General features: G+C 45.9%; 1 long non-coding RNA gene across 1 annotated transcript in view; it reads left to right on the top strand.

The window, feature by feature from the left end:
- Window positions 1-911: 911 nt before the first annotated feature.
- Window positions 912-20264, top strand: part of LOC135264553 (uncharacterized) — a 46255-nt gene continuing 26902 nt past the window's right edge. The window contains exon 1 of the long non-coding RNA XR_010332734.1: window positions 912-1015. This is a non-coding gene — a long non-coding RNA (uncharacterized LOC135264553). The remainder of the gene's footprint in view (window positions 1016-20264) is intronic.

The following is a 20264-nucleotide window of genomic DNA, read 5'->3' on the forward strand; positions in this document are numbered from 1 at the left end:
CATCTGAACGCTGCCCCAGTAGAGCGATATAAACACCGGGAAAATGAAGCAAGCGATTTTGTGTATGAAACAGAGACCATTCATATGACCCTGTTATTAATTCTGTTCAAGGTAATATTCAATTTGATCTGTTCTACTTTTGCTGAATTTCGTGATTCACTGCGATGCACTCGGGTCAGGATAATTTTTATAGAACATTGTTAGAATGAATAAGGTGCACTATGGCACAGGTACGCTGTGGTACAGGTGCACTGTGGTCAATGAAAGTCAAGCACACAGGAAGTATGTACTCATACTCCATAAGCAGCTTCCTGCAGACTCATCAGAGCTCGTATACAAACCCTGGCCAGAGAGGTGGAAACACTTCACAGGGCCTTCTGCTGTGGCACCAGATCCACCAGCGTCTGGAGTCTGCAGGAGGGCAGTGACACCGTTCTTCCACAAAAAAACGGTCACATGGAGGTGGAAAACCCTCAGATAGATATTCTATAAAGCTCCCTCTAGGACACAGTGTTCCAGAGTATTCCGTAAAGCTCTCTCAGACACGGTGTTCCAGAGTATTCCATAAAGCTCTCTCAATGACAATGATATTATTGTCCAAATATTTTCCACATTGTGTTTCAGCACATAATTTTTCTTTTACTTTTTTCAGTTTGAATACAGTTGAACAAACGGAAAGAAAGAAAAAAGCCAGCCCCACTCACAGGAGAGCTGCAGGACCAGGGACAGCACCAGCCCCACTCACAGGAGAGCTGCAGGACCAGGGACAGCACCAGCCCCACTCACAGGAGAGCTGCAGGACCAAGGACAGCACCAGCCCCACTCACAGGAGAGCTCCAGGACCAGGGACAGCACAGCCCCACTCGACAGGACCAGGCACCCAGCCCACTCGTGGAGCTCAGGACCGGGACTGTCCCCACTCACAGGAGAGCTCCAGGACCAGGGACAGTGCTGGCCCCACTCACCACTCACAGGAGAGCTGCAGGACCAGGGACAGCGCCGGCCCCACTCACAGGTCAGGCCAGGACACTGTGGCCCCACTGTAACTGCCCACAGCTGCTACAGCTAACTACCCGGGCCAAATTAAGGTAAAAGCCCTGCTCTCAGGCCTGAAGGTCAGTCTCTGTTTGTCTGTATGTGGGCCTTCGCCTAGAGGCTGTTTACTGTTCTCATTTCCTGTTTCTAGAAGCATTTTGTTGTTTTTCAGTTCTTGGGACAAATAGGTGTTAAGCCAAATATCCCCAGTGGGACCCCACACCCCACCCCTGCAATTGCTGTGGTATCACTAATCCTATTTGTCTCTGGATGTTATTATTTTGCTCCTGGGCTCAGCTTCTGTTCATTGCTTGTGAGCGGTTGATGAAAGCTTTGTGTGTGAGAGATGTTAGAGTGAGTGATGGTAGAGTGAGAGATGTTAGAGTGAGAGATGTTAGAGTGAGAGATGTTAGAGTGAGAGATGTTAGAGTGAGAGATGTTAGAGTGAGAGATGTTAGAGTGAGAGATGGTAGAGTGAGAGATGGTAGAGTGAGAGATGGTAGAGTGAGAGATGGTAGAGTGAGAGATGGTAGAGTGAGAGATGTTGGTGTGAGAGATGGTAGAGCTTCGCTGTTTATACCTTCACTGCTGACCATTCCTTTCACGGTCACATGTACAGGCATACTCACACACTTACACACTTATGTACATGCATACACACTTAAACTCACATGTACACACGAACACACTCACACATACACTTAAACCCTTGCACATACACTTGAACACTCACGAGTACACACTTGCACATACACTCACACTTGCACTCTTGCGGTCTGCTGATTCTTCCTTCTTTATCTGGTTTTTCTGCTCTGTATATGAAACTCTGAAAGACCGCGTTACCTTGCATAACCCCCAGACTCCATGTAACCCGATGCATCAGCCCACCATGAGCACACCTCCACAGGATTTCCCCCCAGGCAATGCCTTTCCACCCCGGTCTGGGCTGAAGGGTCCCAGGGCTGCTAGCCCTGACCATGGCAGGTTCTATTACCCCAGAGCTATGGCTGCTTTATCAGAGCCAGACTGTTTCCAGACTTCTCCTTTGAGCTTCCACTGCAGCGCTGACCGGGGTGTTTAATGAAAGCAGCGCTCTTGAGTGTGAGTGTCATTATAGAGGTTACGCAGGATATGTGTTTGTCTCTAATGAAGTTGATGTGTAGATTATGTAAGGCACGGGTCCCTAAAATTACCCAGGAAGGGTTGGTGTGGGTGCTGGCTTTTGTTTCAACCAAGCAATTACACCCCTGATTCTGCTAATCCCACCCACAGCAAGCCCTTTCTGCGTATGATTGAGGGAACTTTATGGGTTTATTAGATTTTTTTATTCCATTGAAGTCAGGGTTGATAATATATTACAGTTACATTATTTATAGGGATAAATCATTGGCACAGTTTGAGTAGTGATAACCAATTTTAAGAATGTATTTGAAGACCCTCCTCGTTGTGTAAGAGGTCAGACACCAGCATGCTTTCCGTGTTGTAGATGTTTGGTCTGTCCTCTTTATAGGCAGTGCAGTCATTTACACCTCTTCACGCTGAAAAATATGAGATTCAACAACTGTGCAAATGTATCCATGTAATTTATGTTATTGGTTGTCCTTGCCGTTTGTTTTATGCCGGTGAAACCTCTCGTCCTCTGTGGACAAGGATTACAGAGCCTTCCCCTGACTCGCCAAGATGACAAATCCCCTGTGCTCTGTCACTCTAAGCAGCTAATCACTGTAATTCTGATTTTTATTTCTTTGCCATTGAGAAGGTCTTACCCCCTCACAGAGGTGGGGACTTCTTCTACAGGAAACTTTTTATATTTCTGACATCCATTCCTTTTCCCCAGTGGGATTATTTAAGATTTTAATCTCTTGTTTTTTATGATTTGATTAATGTCTGGTCAGAATCTAGTGGATTAGTGCAATTAATATCATTCTTTGCAAACACGAGGACCTGTTAGCACTGGTAACCTGGAGTGCATTTAAAGTGTATTTGTGTGTAATTCTCCCCATCCGGGCTCTATACATAGGTGATATAGGTGGCCATGTGGGGTGCCATCCCTATTAGGGGGGGTGGCGGGTGGCATGATGGTATGATACATTCATGATGGTCAGTGAAATCCCCCACCAGGACCTGCACCATACATGACCACACACACCCCCACTTCCCCCCAGTCTGTGTTGCTGTGCTGGGGGTCTGTGTTGCTGTGCTGAGGGTCTGTGTTGCTGTGCTGGGGGTCTGTGTTGCTGTGCTGAGGGTCTGTGTTGCTGTGCTGAGGGTCTGTGTTGCTGTGCTGGGGTCTCTGTTATGTGCTGGCTGTGTGCGTGCTGGGTCTGTTACTGCGGGGTCTGTGTTGCTGTGCTGGGGTCTGTGTTGCTGTGCTGGGGTCTGTGTTGCTTTTGGGGGTCTGTGTTGCTGTATTGGGGTCTGTGTTGCTTGTGATTGGGGGTCTGTGTTGCCTGTTGGGTCTGGTTGCTGTCTGGGTCTGTGTTGCTGCTGGGTCTGTTGCTGTATTGGGGGTCTCTGTTACTGTGCTAGGGGTATCTGTTACTGTGCTGGGGGTCTGTGTTGCTGTGGGGGGGGTCTATGAGTTGTGGGCATGTTGCTTATATCTCCTCAGCCAGCTAATGGCTTTCAAACACACCACTACAGCAGCTTTTCAGGATCCACGTTTTCACCGGAAACGCATCTGTTTTTGTTTCCTCAAATACACCACTCCTGCATTGGTCTTTGTTTAAAGAAGGCAGAGAACCCCAAACTCCTGGGGTCATGTACTGTTCCCCCGAGGCGCAGAAGTGGACTTTATTCGGCACAGAAGGTCCGCCTTGCCTCTGGGACGTCTGTCCCCTTCCCTGCCTGAGTGGAGGCAGAGGGGTGCATCCTGATTGGGGCTCTGAGGGTGGGATAGGGGCGCTGCTCGCCTGCTCAGGATTTTGGCGTGATGAGGCAGGATCACAGGACACCCAGCCGGAAAAACCACCCGTTTGTCCCCCGTAACCTGGGTAACCTCCGTAACCTGGGTAACCACACTAAATTCAGCACCGGAGCCATTGGCAGAGGTTCAGCCCATTATTTTTCAGGAATTTCCATGGCAACAAAGAATGCTCAGAGGTACTTTGGTTTGAAATTGATCTTGTATTCCTGGGCTGACTTTACACCTAATATAGAATCACATCTAATGCACCAACGATCGCAGAAACATGTGACCTAGAACGCTTGGCACAGGGCTACTAGTCCTTTTGAAATCTGCATATTTTCTGTGCCTATGACAACTATGCCAAATGTTGCAGCTAGTCAGTTAACACAATGATTCATTGGTAAATATCTAGCTATTGTCAATGAGTCAATCAATTTGGGTCAATTTGAGTCCACAGAATGTTCCTTTATATTCTGGTGAAAGCTTTCCCCCTGAATGTTATAGCAGATGTAGATGAACTTGCTACAGCCTTCATCTGGATAGTGGCTAAATTAAGTGTTTGAATAAAGAAGTCTGCTTGTTCTATTGTAAGTGTATGTATGTAAACATATGCAATCTGGTTGCTTATTTATGTTTTGCTAGATTCACAGCTGCACACTTTGGTTTGTGAATGTAGTGTGTCTGGATGTGGTGTGTGTGTAGATGTGCTGTGCTGTGTGTGTGTGTGTGTAGATGTGCTGTGTGTGTGTGCATGTAGTGTATGTGTATGTGGATGTAGTGTGTGTGAGAATGAGGTGTGTGAATGTGGTGTGTGTGTGTGAGGGTGTGTGTGTGTGTGTGTGGTGTGTATGTGAATTTATTTATTCAGAGCAAATGTGGCCACACCCTGCTGTGAGCTCTCAGGACTGTTTATTTTGCTCCTGAATGGGCTGCTGCTGGGCTCAGATTAGCAGTGGTCCTTTGGCACTCTGTGGGTTGGGGGTGGCGGGGGTGGGGGGTGGTTCCTTTGGCACTCTGTGGGTTGGGGGGGGTGGTGGTTCCTTTGGCACTCTGTGGTTGGGGGGTTGTGATTAGCTTGGGGGTCTGTGTTGACGCTAACCCCCTCCTCCTGGGGGGGGGTGCTTAAAGAGGAGATGTCAGCTGTCTGTCCTTGGGCCACGGCACAGGGAGGTCCCAGGTGCTGGCAGTCAGGTGGTATTAACACCTGCGTAGGTGAACCTGGGAACCATGGAAACGCAGGTCAGGCATGCAAAGACAGATGGGGGGTCCTCAGCAGGCGAGGGGTGGGGGGGGGTGCATGCTGCATCAGATGCTTAGGGGGAGGAGTCCTGAGAACAATGTGGAAAAACAAAGAGAAAGGAAATGAATGCAGGAAGACTGGAGAGTACCCATTCACCAACATCAACCACAGACACAGAACAGCACTGACCCAATACTCATTCACCAACATCAACCACAGACACAGAACAGCACTGACCCAGTACTCATTCACCAACATCAACCACAGACACAGAACAGCACTGACCCAATACTCATTCACCAGCAGAACTTTACAAATCAAATATATAAATGCAATGAAATATACCACTGGGGTGACTATAAAGTATTCAGCTCCCATTGCTCAGCGACAGCATTTGAATAGATAAATAAAATATGCTGCATGTGGGAAAGACTTCAGAAAATCAGCATTTAGCAGAGGTCTCCAGGGTGTGTGAACTGCAGGGCTGGAGTCTGTCTGACTGAAAGGATGGGAGACTGAGGCACTTGGTCTTCTCCCTGGTGTTATTGCTCTAATGAACAGCTATCCAGATTAATGGAGTCTAGCGCCCAGCTGCCCCGCAGTTCCAGCAACACAAGTTTTATTTCCCTCCAAGTAAATGTACCACCTCAAACAGACTGCCACATATAATTGCTAACACTTAATTTGTTTTCCAGAAAAAGGCAATATTGTCCCCTTGTAGAATATTGCCTGGCCTGGTTTGCCTGCATAGTGGATTCCCTGGCTGACAAAGATTACCTTGTCAGGACGATTTTGTTTTATTGAAGGCGACCCCCCCACCCGTCACTACCCCCCAAAGAGGACCTTGTTTTGTTGTTACAAAATATATCACTCTTTACCTCGTTTTCCAGGCTCCCTCTGATTGGTTCTGAAGGTAGACGGGGGGGAGCTGGAATTGACTGGTGCAGAAAAAGGCCTGTGTAGGCTGGGGCTGTGAGCTGCTTTCTGTCTGTGTAAAGCACAGTAAAACCTGTTTTTCTACCTGTGTAAAGCACAGTAAAACCTGTGTTTCTACCTGTGTAAAGCACAGTAAAACCTGTGTTTCTACCTGTGTAAAGCACAGTAAAACCTGTTTTTCTACCTGTGTAAAGCACAGTAAAACCTGTTTTTCTACCTGTGTAAAGCACAGTAAAACCTGTGTTTCTACCTGTGTAAAGCACAGTAAAACCTGTTTTTCTACCTGTGTAAAGCACAGTAAAACCTGTTTTTCTACCTGTGTGAAGCACAGTAAAACCTGTTTTTATACCTGTAAAGCACAGTAAAACCTGTTTTTCTACCTTTGTAAAGCACAGTAAAACCTGTTTTTCTACCTTTGTAAAGCACAGACAAACCTGTGTTTATACCTGTGTAAAGCACAGTAAAACCTGTGTTTCTACCTTTGTAAAGCACAGACAAACCTGTGTTTATACCTGTGTAAAGCACAAACAAACCTGTGTTTTTACCTGTGTGAAGCACAGTAAAACCTGTGTTTCTACCTGTGTGAAGCACGGTAAAACCTGTGTTTCTACCTGTGTAAAGCACAGACAAACCTGTGTTTCTGTCTGTGTAAAGCACAGTAAAACCTGTGTTTCTACCTGTGTGAAGCACAGACAAACCTGTGTTTCTACCTGTGTAAAGCACAGACAAACCTGTGTTTCTGTCTGTGTAAAGCACAGTAAAACCTGTGTTCCCAGCCTTTCTTATGCAACATTGTGTATTAAACAGTTTCAGAACAGCTCTGTGAAAAAGAGTCATTTCAGAATGTAATGACTCAATCAGGTGCGAGACGGATGTACTCACCACTGATTTCAGTTCAGGGTATAGAGCACTACAGTATGCACGAGGTCCTGGGTACAGTGTAGTAATAAACCCCCCTCCCCACCCCCAAAACTTCACACCCCTGAACAGCACACCCCAAAACACTCCCCCCCCCGGCAGTCCCCCTCCCAAACAGCCCCCCAAGCCCTGTTTATGAAGCTGCTCTGGCTCAGTGTGTAAAACTTAGTGGGTTTTCTGCATTGATTTCATATTTTTATTCTGCGCTTAATTGTTTTCAGTAAACACAGGAATTGTGAGGCTGCAAATGGGGTTTCAGTGGAGGGTGAAAGCGAGGGAATCGTTTCAGCACAAACACGGGAAGCGTTACTTCTGCTGCTTTGCAAAAATGTGTTACAAAAACACACCCCCATTCAGCTCCACGCCCGTTACCAGCCTCATCAGCGCGCCATGTCTGCGGGACGCACATGCAGTAATGACACACCGCCGAACACAAACCACTCCCTCCGAGGAATTAATCAGAGGGACAGGTCACCATACTCCCCATCTCCTCTGAGCTGGAACATCAAACCATACTCCCCATCTCCTCTGAGCTGGAACATCAAACCATACTCCCCATCTCCTCTGAGCTGGAACATCAAAATTGGACGAAGCAATATCCATGCTAAAGAATTAATGCGTGTCCCTTAATACATATTCCATAAAACACGCCTGTCTGCCTGTTCTGCCTCATCTCTTATGATTTAGCGGGAGAGCGAGCGGTGATGGATCGCCGTGTCTCACTGTGGAGGACAGAGCTGTGGCACTCTAACCAAACGCAAAGGCAAGAGCTGGGGAGCTCAGGGTGTCCCCCCGCCAAATCTAAAATCAATACACCCTTCCCTCTGAGCCTCCCCTGCCCCATCTGTCATCTTGCGTATTTTTATATAAATATGCAGAGCACTGTGCGCATGCCTGTGCCAACTCCTCGTTAGGAGAAGAAAATAATCATAGAATTTATTGTTGTTCTATTATGGAGGCACAGTGCCTTCTTTACGGGTCAGCTTCAGTTTAATTTCTGCTGCAGCTGGAGGAACAGGCAGCGCATCACTGTACGAGTGCGGCTTCTGGAATATTTGCATCTGGGTGTAGCAGAAAAGAGGCAAAGACGATGTGCAGTTAAATGCAAATACAGTTTGGGCTGTGTACTCCAGCACGTTCGATTTGAAATAAAACATTGAATATGTTACAGTACAGACTGTCAGCTTTAATTTAATTTACATCCGTATCGGATGATCTTTGCAGGAATTACAGCCCTTTTTATGTTTGGTCCCCCCATTTTAAAGGATGAAAAATAACTGGATAAATGCACATAATCTGAAATAAAGTCATTATATTTAGTACTTGGCTGCAAATTCAATGACTGCCTGAAATGTGTGACCCATAGACATCACCAGACACTGGGTATCTTCCCTGGTGATGCTCTGCCAGGCCTGTACTGCAGCCATCTTCAGCTCCTGCTTGTTTCTGGGGTGTTTTGCCTTCAGTCTTGTCTTCAGCAATGAAACACATGTTAAATTGGATTCAGGATGGATGATTTACTTGGCCAGTCAAGTGCATTCCTTCTTTTGACCCTTAAAAACACCTTGATTGCTGTAGCAGTGTGTTAGGGGGTCATTGTTCTGCTGCAAAGGGAAGTGAGTTTTGAGGAATTTGGTTGGATCTGAGCAAATAAGATGTTTCTGTTCAGAATTAATCCTGTTGCTGCCGCCTGTAGTCAGATCATCAATGAAGACAAGTGAGCCAGTTCCAGTGGCAGCATCACATGCCTAAGGCATAACACTGCCTCCAACATGTTTCACAGATGAGGGTGTGCTTTGGATCATGAGCAGTTCCTTTATTTCCAACTCTAGATCTTCTGGTAGCTTTTTTGTGCATGAGCTAATGATGCAATGGCACACAGCTGGGCAAAAAACAGCTGAGCAGCCAATTGTCCAATTACATTTACTCTTCTAAAATGGGGGGACTTTCCACAAAAAAGGCTGTAATTCTTACACTGATAACCCAGTATGGCTAAAAACCTTCAAATGAATTAAATCCTTGCATTTTTCTTACACTCAAAGCACTTTACAGTGAGGAGGAAACTCTCCTCAGCCACTACCAATGTGTAGCACCCAACTGGGTGATGCACGGCAGCCATTTTGTGCCAGAATGCTCAGCACACATCAACTGAGGTGGAGAGGGGGAGAACAATTTAATCCCATTAAACTGAAGAATGATTAGCTGGCAGGTTGAGAGAGCCAGGTTGGGAATTTAACCAGAACACCAGGGAACCCCCTACTCTTCACAGTAAGTGTCATGGCATATGTATAATATAATAAACCATAATTTAAAGGACAATCATCGGGGTCGATGAATTTTCACTGCTTCCGTGTCTATTTGCACTCAGTCACCGTTTTACCCTTTTGCTCCAGACTGCAAATTAGCGGCTGGGCTTCCCCTGCTGCGCCTCTGTGGGGGGGGGCTGGTGCGGGGGGGCTCATGGTGTCTAATTCTGTACATACAGCGCCTGGCTGCTCCCCTCAGGCCCCCCCCCCCCCGCCCTAACACCCAGCGATGAATCACTACGGCACTCATGAATTAGAAGTACTGGATCTGGGCAGAAATCACTGAACCTCGCAGTGCTAAAGCTAACAGCCTGCTGAAAGGGTTCCAGACTGTTCTCTCACATTAGCCTGCAGCTAGAGCAGAAGAGCCGGCCTGGATGTGTGTGTGTGTGTGTGTGCGTGCGTGCGTGCGTGCGTGCGTGTCTCTGTCTCTGTCTCTGTGTGGGGGGGGGGGGCTTCACGCAGGGCCCCCCCAGTAATCAGCGCTTTCACAGAACAGGCAGGTGGATGGGTTGGGAAAAATAGTTAGGGTTACATTTACATGGTAACTCTTCTCTTTTAAGTGCGTATGCAGTGCTGGGAAGAGTGCAGCAGACCAGGGAGGGATTCTGTAAATGAGGGTTTTGTATTCTGCTGAATCCCCTGAAGCTTCTGCATCGAGCGGGAGCCTAATATAGACACAGGGAGAGCCTGGTTCATTATTCCACTGAGAGATAACTGCTGTGTAAATAAGGAACCATAACAAAATTCATTAACATTCATTTAAGGTTTCATACATTGGGTGCAAACCCACCAAGCTTTTTATCTATTCTCTCCTGCATTGAGGAGGCTGTCGTCCACATTCAGTCCAAGCGCAGACCATGCAGGCCGTACCTGTCCTGAATAAACATGGGCTTATATTTTCACACGTGTCCTGCACCTTCCAGAGGCATGACCCGCTCGCTTCCGTCCAAACAGCTTGTGGCCTGTGACTGAACCTTATGACTGAATCCTGAGACTGAACCCTATGACTGAACCTTATAACTGAAGCCTGAGACTGAATCCTGTGACCCTCTAATTTAAATCAGCAATCTGTCCTCCTTTTCCACTTACTGCTTGCAGTTGTATTTGAAATTAGAATAGTATGATTGACAAACTCATTGAATTCAATGGTAATTTGTTCTAAGCTTTTGCAATAAAGAAATTTTTACCAAGGTGGGCATTACGATCGGGCAGCATACCACATATTACCAACTTCTGTTACTTCTAACAAATTTATAATAAATTCAGGAGTCTTTCAGTATTTAACTGTATTGTACATTATAAAATCTGTGAGTTTTGTTCTATAGTGAAACTGTAAATTACTTGTTCAGACAAATTACTATATTCCTGAACTGTTAAATTGTCACCAGTTGTCTGTAAATATGAGCCTGTCCCAGAGACGTGTCCCAGAGGCCACCTTTTCAAAGGAATCTGATAAAAATGTATTTTTGTAAGCGCCTCTTTCGGACCTGCAGTGTGTACGGCCTCTCCCAGATCACCTCTCAGCAGTTAGTCAGGTCCAGGGCTCGTCCGGTGAGTCACATCCCAAAGGCCTGATACTGGTCTAACAGGGGATGTGCAGTCACATCCCGAAGGCCTGATACTGGTCTAACAGGGGGATGTGCAATCACATCCCACAGGCCTGATACTGGTCTAACAGGGGGATGTGCGGTCACATCCCACAGGCCTGATACTGGTCTAACAGGGGGATGTGCAGTCACATCCCGAAGGCCTGATACTGGTCTAACAAGGGGATGTGCAGTCACATCCCGAAGGCCTGATACTGGTCTAACAGGGGGATGTGCAGTCACATCCCAAAGGTCTGCTACTGGTCTAACACGGGGATGTGCGGTCACATCCCAAAAGTCTGATGCTGGTCCTACGAGGGGGGGGTGTTGGTGATAAAATGCTTATTCGAGAAGCATTCAGATAAAGCCAACTAGGCCTCAAATCATGCATCATGCCCTATATACAGTATAGTTGGGTAACCCTACTTTGCTTGAGGGAAATCTTTCATCAGTTTAATTGATTCAGGAGGAAATGATGTTTGTGATGTTCCCAGAGAATGAGCAATATGTCCATTAAGTCAGTTATTAACTGGAAAATAACACTTCTGTGGAAAAGAAGCTTGGCTAATGCCATATTAAATTGACATGGCCAGGGCCTTTCTGTTTTGAGTTTGCATTTTCTCCCCATGTCCTCGTGGGTTTCCTCCCGCAGTACCTGCCCTGTCCAGGGTGAATTCTTTGCTCTCACCAGGTACCACTCCCATGGTAACACTAGGCCCTGCCTCCAGGTACCAGTCCCACGGTAACACTAGGCCCCGCCTCCAGGTACCACTCCCATGATAACACTAGGCCCCGCCTCCAGGTACCACTCCCATGATAACACTAGGCCCCGCCTCCAGGTACCACTCCCACAGTAACACTAGGCCCCGCCTGCAGGTACCAGTCCCATGATAACACTAGGCCCCGCCTCCAGGTACCAGTCCCATGATAACACTAGGCCCCGCCTCCAGGTACCAGTCCCACGGTAACACTAGGCCCCGCCTCCAGGTACCAGTCCCACGGTAACACTAGGCCCCGCCTCCAGGTACCACTCCCACAGTAACACTAGGCCCTGCCTCCAGGTACCACTCCCACAGTAACACTAGGCCCTGCCTCCAGGTACCACTCCCACGGTAACACTAGGCCCCACCTCCAGGTACCACTCCCACGGTAACACTAGGCCCGGCCTAAGTTCCTTCTTATTAATGGCAGGTAGGGGCTCAAAAGAAACCTTAAGTGAGTTTAATGGCAGGTCCTCCAGGCATGAAACCTTGAGTGATTTTAACCAATGGCAGGTCCTCCAGGCAAGAAACCTTGAGTGATTTTAACCAATGGCAGGTCCTCCAGGCATGAAACCTTGAGTGATTTTAACCAGTGACAGCCCCTCCACGGCTGCTGCTCATTACCTTTCATCTTATGCAGATATGGCGGAGCGGAAGCCATATGGCAGGCTGGCGGGCGCGGGGTGGGGGCGGGGGAGCGAGGGTGGGGGGGGGGGACGGGCGAGGGTGGGGGGGGGAGCGGGGTGGGGACGGGGCGGGGGTGGGCGGGGGGCTGGGATGGGGGACGGGGCGAGGGGTGGGGCGGGCGAGGTGGGGGCTGGGGGCTGGGTGGGACCGGGCGCGGGGGGTGGGGGGGGACGGGGAGCTCCAGCTCCGGCTTTGAAGTGCAGTAAACGCAGCGGAGTGGCGGAAAGACGACATTATGCAAAGCGAAATGAATTCTGAGCAATCTGACGGTTTGTGTTACTGCAGCCATGAGCCTGTCCTCACGTGGAGGTTCAAAGGGACTCAGAATGCAGGTGCTCTGGAGTACAAACATGTACAGGCTGATTAACCTCTGAGGCTCATCCAGTAACCAACACGCCGCTGAACACTTCTCATTTATACACACATACACACACACACATACAGACACACATACACACAACACACCCATACACACAACACATATCACACTCACATACACACAATGCACATACACTACAGACAACATATACACACTCTCACACATACACACACATGCACACACATACACACAACACATATACACACACTCTCACACATACACACATATGCACACATATACACACAACACATATACACACACTCACACACACACACACACACACACACTCTCACACATATACACACACACTCTCACACATACACACACACACTCTCACACATATACACACACGTACACACAGGACCCACATTTACTAAAACATATCTATTTTAATTGTGATCTCTCAAACCCCAGATACATTTGTGGATAATCTGTTTTTCAAACCAGGTAACATAACACCCAGTGTAAATACGCCCAGTATAAACTGCCATGCACTATTACTAAAATTAATCCCAGTCATTTTGGCATGAAACTTAAAAAGTGATTTTCTGACATATACAAGACGTCATTACAAAGATCTCTTTAAATTAGAAATACACATTCTGCAGTATTTCCAGCAGAGTAATCTTTATCATGAAAATAAATCGTGAAATTACAGAAGCACTAATGGATGAAGTATAATTAACATTGTCAAGAAGCTAATTTTCCTTTATATTCATGCTATCAGTCATTTTTTGGTGTTACAGCAAATGTTTTTACTTTTTTCTGGAAATGGCCGTTGGAGTGGTTCTGTAGAAGACCGCGCTGTCAGGCTCTCAGGATGGACGCGTCAGCGCTCAGTCCAGTGTGAAATGCGTCCATTAACGCAGAGACACGCAGGCGGTACAGAGCTCTCCTCACAGCCTTTCAGCCGCAGAGTCTCACGCTGCCGATTCAGGGGAAATGGGAACACAGGCACGGGAATCTGAGCAGTATGGCGTCCGTATCAATCATTACACTCGCCATCATGCTCTGATACAAACCTTAGAATGCTGGAGCACTAGATATTATGATGCACAAACGCTGCATATTCATCACTGCAGCGCATCCTTTTCACAGAAAAATCCTTCTGAAAATTTTCCCGGAAAATGGCCATTTGCACAGTGGGAAAGGCAAACTGTATGCATGCAGATGTGAACCATTCCACTGAGAATAACACTGAACACAGTTAGTACTGCACATTGTGTGTAATGTAATACTGAGAGTAATACTGAATAAAACGGGTCATCTTGGCTCTGAGGTGTGTGTAGTTAACCCTTTGTAAACATGCTTGATCCCGACCCCGCACTGGGCGCTGTTTCCCTTGTAGTGCAGTTTGCTTTCTGTGGGTGGTCTGTGAATTTGACCTTTTTTTAAACTAGTGATGGATTGATTTCCAAAAGCATTGCCGTCCTTTTGTGGATTTCCCCTCTAAGAGTTTTATCTCTGAAAAAATGATTTAATGATTTAATGAATGCTTAATTCAGTGAGTACAACAAGTGAGAAGTATAACCGACAGCAAAATAATTACACTTAAAATCTGAAGGTAGCACAACATAATATTCATGAAAGACTGATGGTCAGGTTTCCTAGAAACCCTTTAATTGTGTTATGTAACACATTTCTCTGCCATTTGAACATGGACTGTGTCAATAGCAGCAAAGACACAATGTGTTCTGAAATGACAGAATCCCTTCACTTGGAAACATGTCTGAATAGCATGTTTGTGTGCTGGGGCATGGGGTGACATCCATGATGGGGCCCTGCAACAGGCCCCGGGGGCCCAGCATACAGGGGGCCCAGCAAACATGGGGCCCTGCAAACATGGGGCCCTGCAAACATGGGGCCCTGAATACAGGGGGCCCAGCATACAGGGGGTATGTCTGGCGATCTCCCAAGTCTTCTCTGCATCAGAACTTTCTCACCATTGCGAGCGTTTTTTCTTCCCGCTGGGGAATTGCCTAATTAGGCTCACTTGCCTAATTTTTTCTATTCTCTGTTTTTCTGTGAAGAATCTTTGTCACAGTGTCTCTGTAAAAAGCACAGTGCAAATAGAAATGAAATGAAAAGGAAACATATTTATATGTACAAATATTGTTTGGAATGATAATTGAATGCATTGTGTCATGCTAATTTCCGATGCTTGTGCTTGTAAAACACATTTATAGTGAGTAAAATGATGTGCAGGGTGTTAGGGAAAGCGGCTGGGTTCTGGAGAGGAGTCTCACTGTGAGGATGTGCGCTGCTGCTGGGCGCTGCTATTCCATATGTACAGCAGCAGGGAGACTGGCGGCTGTTACTGGGGAAAATGCATCTGCTTCGCTCGTGATTTATCCCCAGCACAGAGAGCTTTTATTTAAAGTAGCCAGAATATTGCAGTATGTGATAGAGACAGAGACTCCAGGGACTAGTTTTAGTGGTGAAGTGTGTGATAGTGACAGGAACGTTTTAGTTTTAGTGTTTGATGTCTCACTGCACTGCAGCCTGTTTCCAGCTCGCTGACTGATGCCCAGGTATAATGCTAATATCCCGTGTGCATGATGGGGCCCTGCACGCCCTGTGGCAGAGAGAGCCAGTGATTACCGCCAGCCTGTGCCCCGGACACTCCAGCAAACCGCTGGCTTCACCATGCATGCACACGATTGGCTGCAGCTAAGACCCCTACCTCCGCTAAAGCAGTTAACAAGCGCTCAAAAACTGTCCCAGAGGCTTTACTGCGTCAGTTTCCATGGTAACCAACAAGGTGTACCTTGTTTAATATTTAATTCCTAACCAGCTTTAAAGGGGGATTCCTGCTTTTATTGCTTTTTGTGTTCTTTGCTATTCATGCTGTTGTTCGGTCATTCCTGTCACACAGATATTCAGCAGAGTTGCTCCTCTGTGTCAGACCCCTGAACATCCCCAACACACACAACCCCTTACGACTTAACAAAACACACACAACCCCTTACAAATAACCAACACACACAACCCCTTACAACTAAGCAACATACACAACCCCTTACAACTAACCAACACACACAACCCCTTGCAAATAACCAACACACACAACCCCTTACAAATAACCAACTCACACAACCCTTTACAACTAACCAACACACACAACCCCTTACAAATAACCAACACACACAACCCCTTACAAATAACCAACACACACAACCCCTTACAACTAATCAACACACACAACCCCTTACAAATAACCAACACACACAACCCCTTACAACTAACCAACACACACAACCCCTTACAAATAACCAACATATTAATATAATTTAATTACATATTCACACACGGTTGAATATAAACACATGGCCTTCTCTCTATACCATTATAACACACATTTTAACTGTTACATAGTAGCAGACAAACAATATGATAATTGCTTTTTAAATATTCTACTTTACTCCCAGTAACAATATTAATCATATAATTGTATCATTTCTATTCAGCCTCTCATTGCAGAATTAAAATATTTTAATTTCTTATTTAGCTTTGTAGCTTAATTTATATCGTCTGAATCATCTAGTTAGCAGTCTGTAGATGTGTAGCTAGTGAACCGAGATAATGGCCGTTACCCCAATGCTCTGAGGATGCTGCTCAATCTTCCACTATTCTGATTTCAGAAAGCTTTGAGGAAACTGTCTTTCTTAGCTTGCCAAGTTTGGCTCTTTCTGTCTGAATCTCTTTCTGAGGCTCATACCTTCTTTCTGTTTCGCAGGTGATTAAGAGGTAATACTGTCATCCCTGATGTCTCAGTTGCATCTTAGGACAATTTCATCTTAACAAACAAGTCGCTTTTTCTAGCTTTGCTTGTCACCCAGAGACAGCGGTGGTAAGATGTTTCATTGCGAGAATTTATATTAAAATTCAAACTTTGTGGGTGAAGTTTCCCCTTGTTCAGCATTCCTCTTCCCGTTGCACCTGTAGTTCCCTAAGATCCCTCTCTGTAGTGCGCTTTGTGAAGCGTCTCTTTCATTCGAGCCCTACTTTAGAGAGGACAGGCTCATGACTGATCGATGGCAGGCTTTGGAGGAGCCTCCTGGGAGATCCTGGCAGTCCTCATGTGGAATACGCAGCATTCCACTGCTAAAACAGGCACATGGGGCTGCACTGGTTTACTATATGTGGGTGTGGCCTGGATCCACAGTGTTCCTCTCCTGGGTGGGCTATCGTGACGCTAGCCCTGAGCTTTTTCCACACACAGTTGAGTGGTGTCTCCACTTCTTCAGAGAAATTGGTCTGCTGTTGTACGCTTATGGTTTTCTACCTCACAATGTCCGCTTTCCCCCAACTGCTGAATGACAGGGAGTCATAGCGGTGTGAGGCTTGGGGGAGCGGGGACTTTCTGCTTCCATACATGGACTTCCTACTTCCATTTGAGGACTTCCTGCTTTCATACATGGACTTCCTGCTTTCATACGAGGACTTCCTGCTTCCAGACATCTCTTCATGGTACTGGAATGTAATCTGCTTTAGGATTTAATTAAACAGCTGTCACCTTCTGTTCACACTCTACTGCTACAGGGTGTAGAACAAGCTTTTAAATCAGCCTAACGGTGGCTCAGCTCATTCTTTCCAAAAACAGCCCGGTGGATTCTGGGAGAGAATTTACACAGAGCCGCTCATGGAAAACAATCCCATCATTCAGCTGAACGTGTGCGGCTGGGTAACACACCTCACAACGCCGCTCACCAGAGACACAGACAGGAAGGAAGCTCACATATGCTAATACCGGCTTCCCCAGCCTCCCGTGCAGATGAACTGCGAGGCCCCACAGGCCTGATCAGCGGAAACACTGCAGACAGCCCAATACATTAAACATTTGCTTCCAGCTAAATAGCAATTATGGAACATCAGCTGGAAACTTGTTGTATTTCGATTTATTACAACTTAATCACGTTTAGATGCAACCACTTCATTTCCACTGTAATACTGCCAAATTAAGGGACTGGACTCCTTTGTACTTGTAATTCTGCTCAGCACACACATATTAAATGAGTATTGTAATGCGCTTCGGGGGCAGCAGTTGGATATAATGTTTCCTCTAACCGTGGTAGCGAGCCGTCCCTGTCCACCCCATGCTTGCTAAGGTGTGCATTGTTTTTTAAAGAGAACAAATCTCTCATTTTCAGTTTCATCTTCTCTCTCTGTTCCATAGATTAGGTCTATATTTTATTTTGAGTTCAATGGTACATTTGCTGTGTAGAACCTGCTGATTTGTGCAGGAGCAACATAGGAACCCCTGTCAATCGACAGATAGAACTTCAATGATAGTCTATATATAAAGTATATAAAATGTAAAGCGAATGAGTATAATTAATATTTTTGTTGCAGTAAATACCCTCTGTTCTCCATATAGCAGATATGTTATCCTACCAGGCTATGTGCACACATGCAACTATCAAAAATACCCAAATTTCATTGTTGTTATCACTTTGTGGTCAGAGTAAGACAAACATGTGATTGTAGATGCCCTTACAACTTTGCTATGATAATGATCTCATCTGTACACTGGAGTAGCAGGACCAGCTGAAGTACCAGGTAGGGATGCATTTTCCCATCTCATACCCTAACCCTAACCCTCCTGTACAGGAGACCAACATTTTATCTTCTCTCATTGCTTTCACCAAAGGCACGCACAGTAAGCCTTCACCTCAGAGAGAGCCGCGCTGCTCCCTCCTAGTCCCAGGGTCACGCTGGCACAGAACTCTACATTACAGAGATGAATCAGAACATGTGGGTGCTGTAAGGTCAAAGTGTATTTGTCATATCTGTGTATCTTGTTTTAATGCAATGTTAGCTGAATCAGTCGAGATGTAACACAGCCTAGCCTCACAGCTTGACACATTAGGCTGTTAACTAGCCAGATGGGTTTCATTTCTACGAGTGTCCTTTTTGAGGACGGATTGTGCTTTTGGTCAGTTCTGTTTTTTCAGAGATTGAAATGAGCCGCTATGCTACTTCAGGCAGACAGCTCATGGGGACTGTGTGGTGCTGTGCGAAGGGGAACAGATTGTGCCTCCCGTGAGCTTATTACATTACAGTACACTCTTCAGCACTCGCAGTGTAGGAGAACATAACTGCACCCATCCGATTAATATCAGCCACAGTACCAGACCTGGCTATCAGTGCACCCTGACCAGGGACCTGGAGTGTGCAGCATCACAGAAGCGCTAATGCTAAACCTAACCCTAAGTATGCTAAGTCAGAATATTTACAGATTACATCCATAGCAAACCCTAAGACCAAAGCTATACAGCTGAACATTAAATTAAGTTATACAAAGAAGAAGAAAACTACCATAATGAGCGTTTAAATACTGTAACAACAGTAAAGAACAGCAGACTCCGAAAACAGAAGTACAGGTTGCACTTAGTCAGGCGTCAGGGCAAGGAAAGGGTGGGAAAGGCTGGAGTCTGTCTGCGTCTGAGGAAGGGTGAGGGTCCTGCTGCCCTGTGATCAGTCAGTCTTACGGGACAGTGCTGATTGGTCAGTCTCATGAGGACAGTCCTACAGGCTCAGGTCATTGGCCAGTCTGACAAGGATAGTGCTGATTGGTCGGTTTTACAGGGATCAGAGCTGGTATGTGTATACTTGGAGCAGAAACAGTTTTCTTTCATTCACCCATGCAGAACAGCCCATGCATGGTGCAAATGAAAGGATAGTTTTAAGCCACTTTTGTTTTCCATCCTGTACACACAAATGCACAGTTGCCCTCTTAAACGAATCCATTAAGCCTCCAGCAAACACTCCGGATGTCACATCTGGCCAAGTAAACATGCTTCACTGTGTAATTCTGTAATTCTTTATCTGGCCAGGTAACCATGCTTCACTGTGTAATTCTGTAATTCTTTATCTGGCCAGGTAAACATGCTTCACTGTGTAATTCTGTAATTCTTTATCTGGCCAGGTAAACATGCTTCACTGTGTAATTCTGTAATTCTTTTCCAGGTGCAATTCATTCAATTACAGCGTTTTATACAGCCAGTGGATTTAATCACAGGCATTAAGAGTAATTAATCACAGCTAATTCCATACAGAGGGCTACACGCAACTATTCTAATGGAGTCATTAGTCCAGTATTTCTCTCTTAAATTCAATTTATCGGTTTCACAGAAGGAGGTGTTGCTGCTAATTAACGACTAAATTCTCACAAGCTATTTGCACATTTTCTATCCCACAATGGTCACATGGGAGTCTGCAGTTTCCATAATAATCCACAAAACAAGTATGAAATCGTACAGAAAATACATAGAAGAATAGGATTAGGCAAGACCATTTAAAACAGGCATAAACCAGATGTGAGAACCATTTAACAAAAATGAGTATCTTCCATGAGCTTGAAGATATCCTGGCCATTTGCATCCAATAGTTTTGAAAATGGTAGCATTTTAAAGTTAATTCAGAGATGAATTACTCATGAAGGCATATTTTTATTTCTGTTAATCACTGAGATTGTCATTTTACAAGAGGCACCATGATTTAAG

The sequence above is a fragment of the Anguilla rostrata genome, chromosome 10 (genome assembly GCF_018555375.3).
Source record: "Anguilla rostrata isolate EN2019 chromosome 10, ASM1855537v3, whole genome shotgun sequence".
NCBI lineage: Eukaryota > Metazoa > Chordata > Actinopteri > Anguilliformes > Anguillidae > Anguilla > Anguilla rostrata.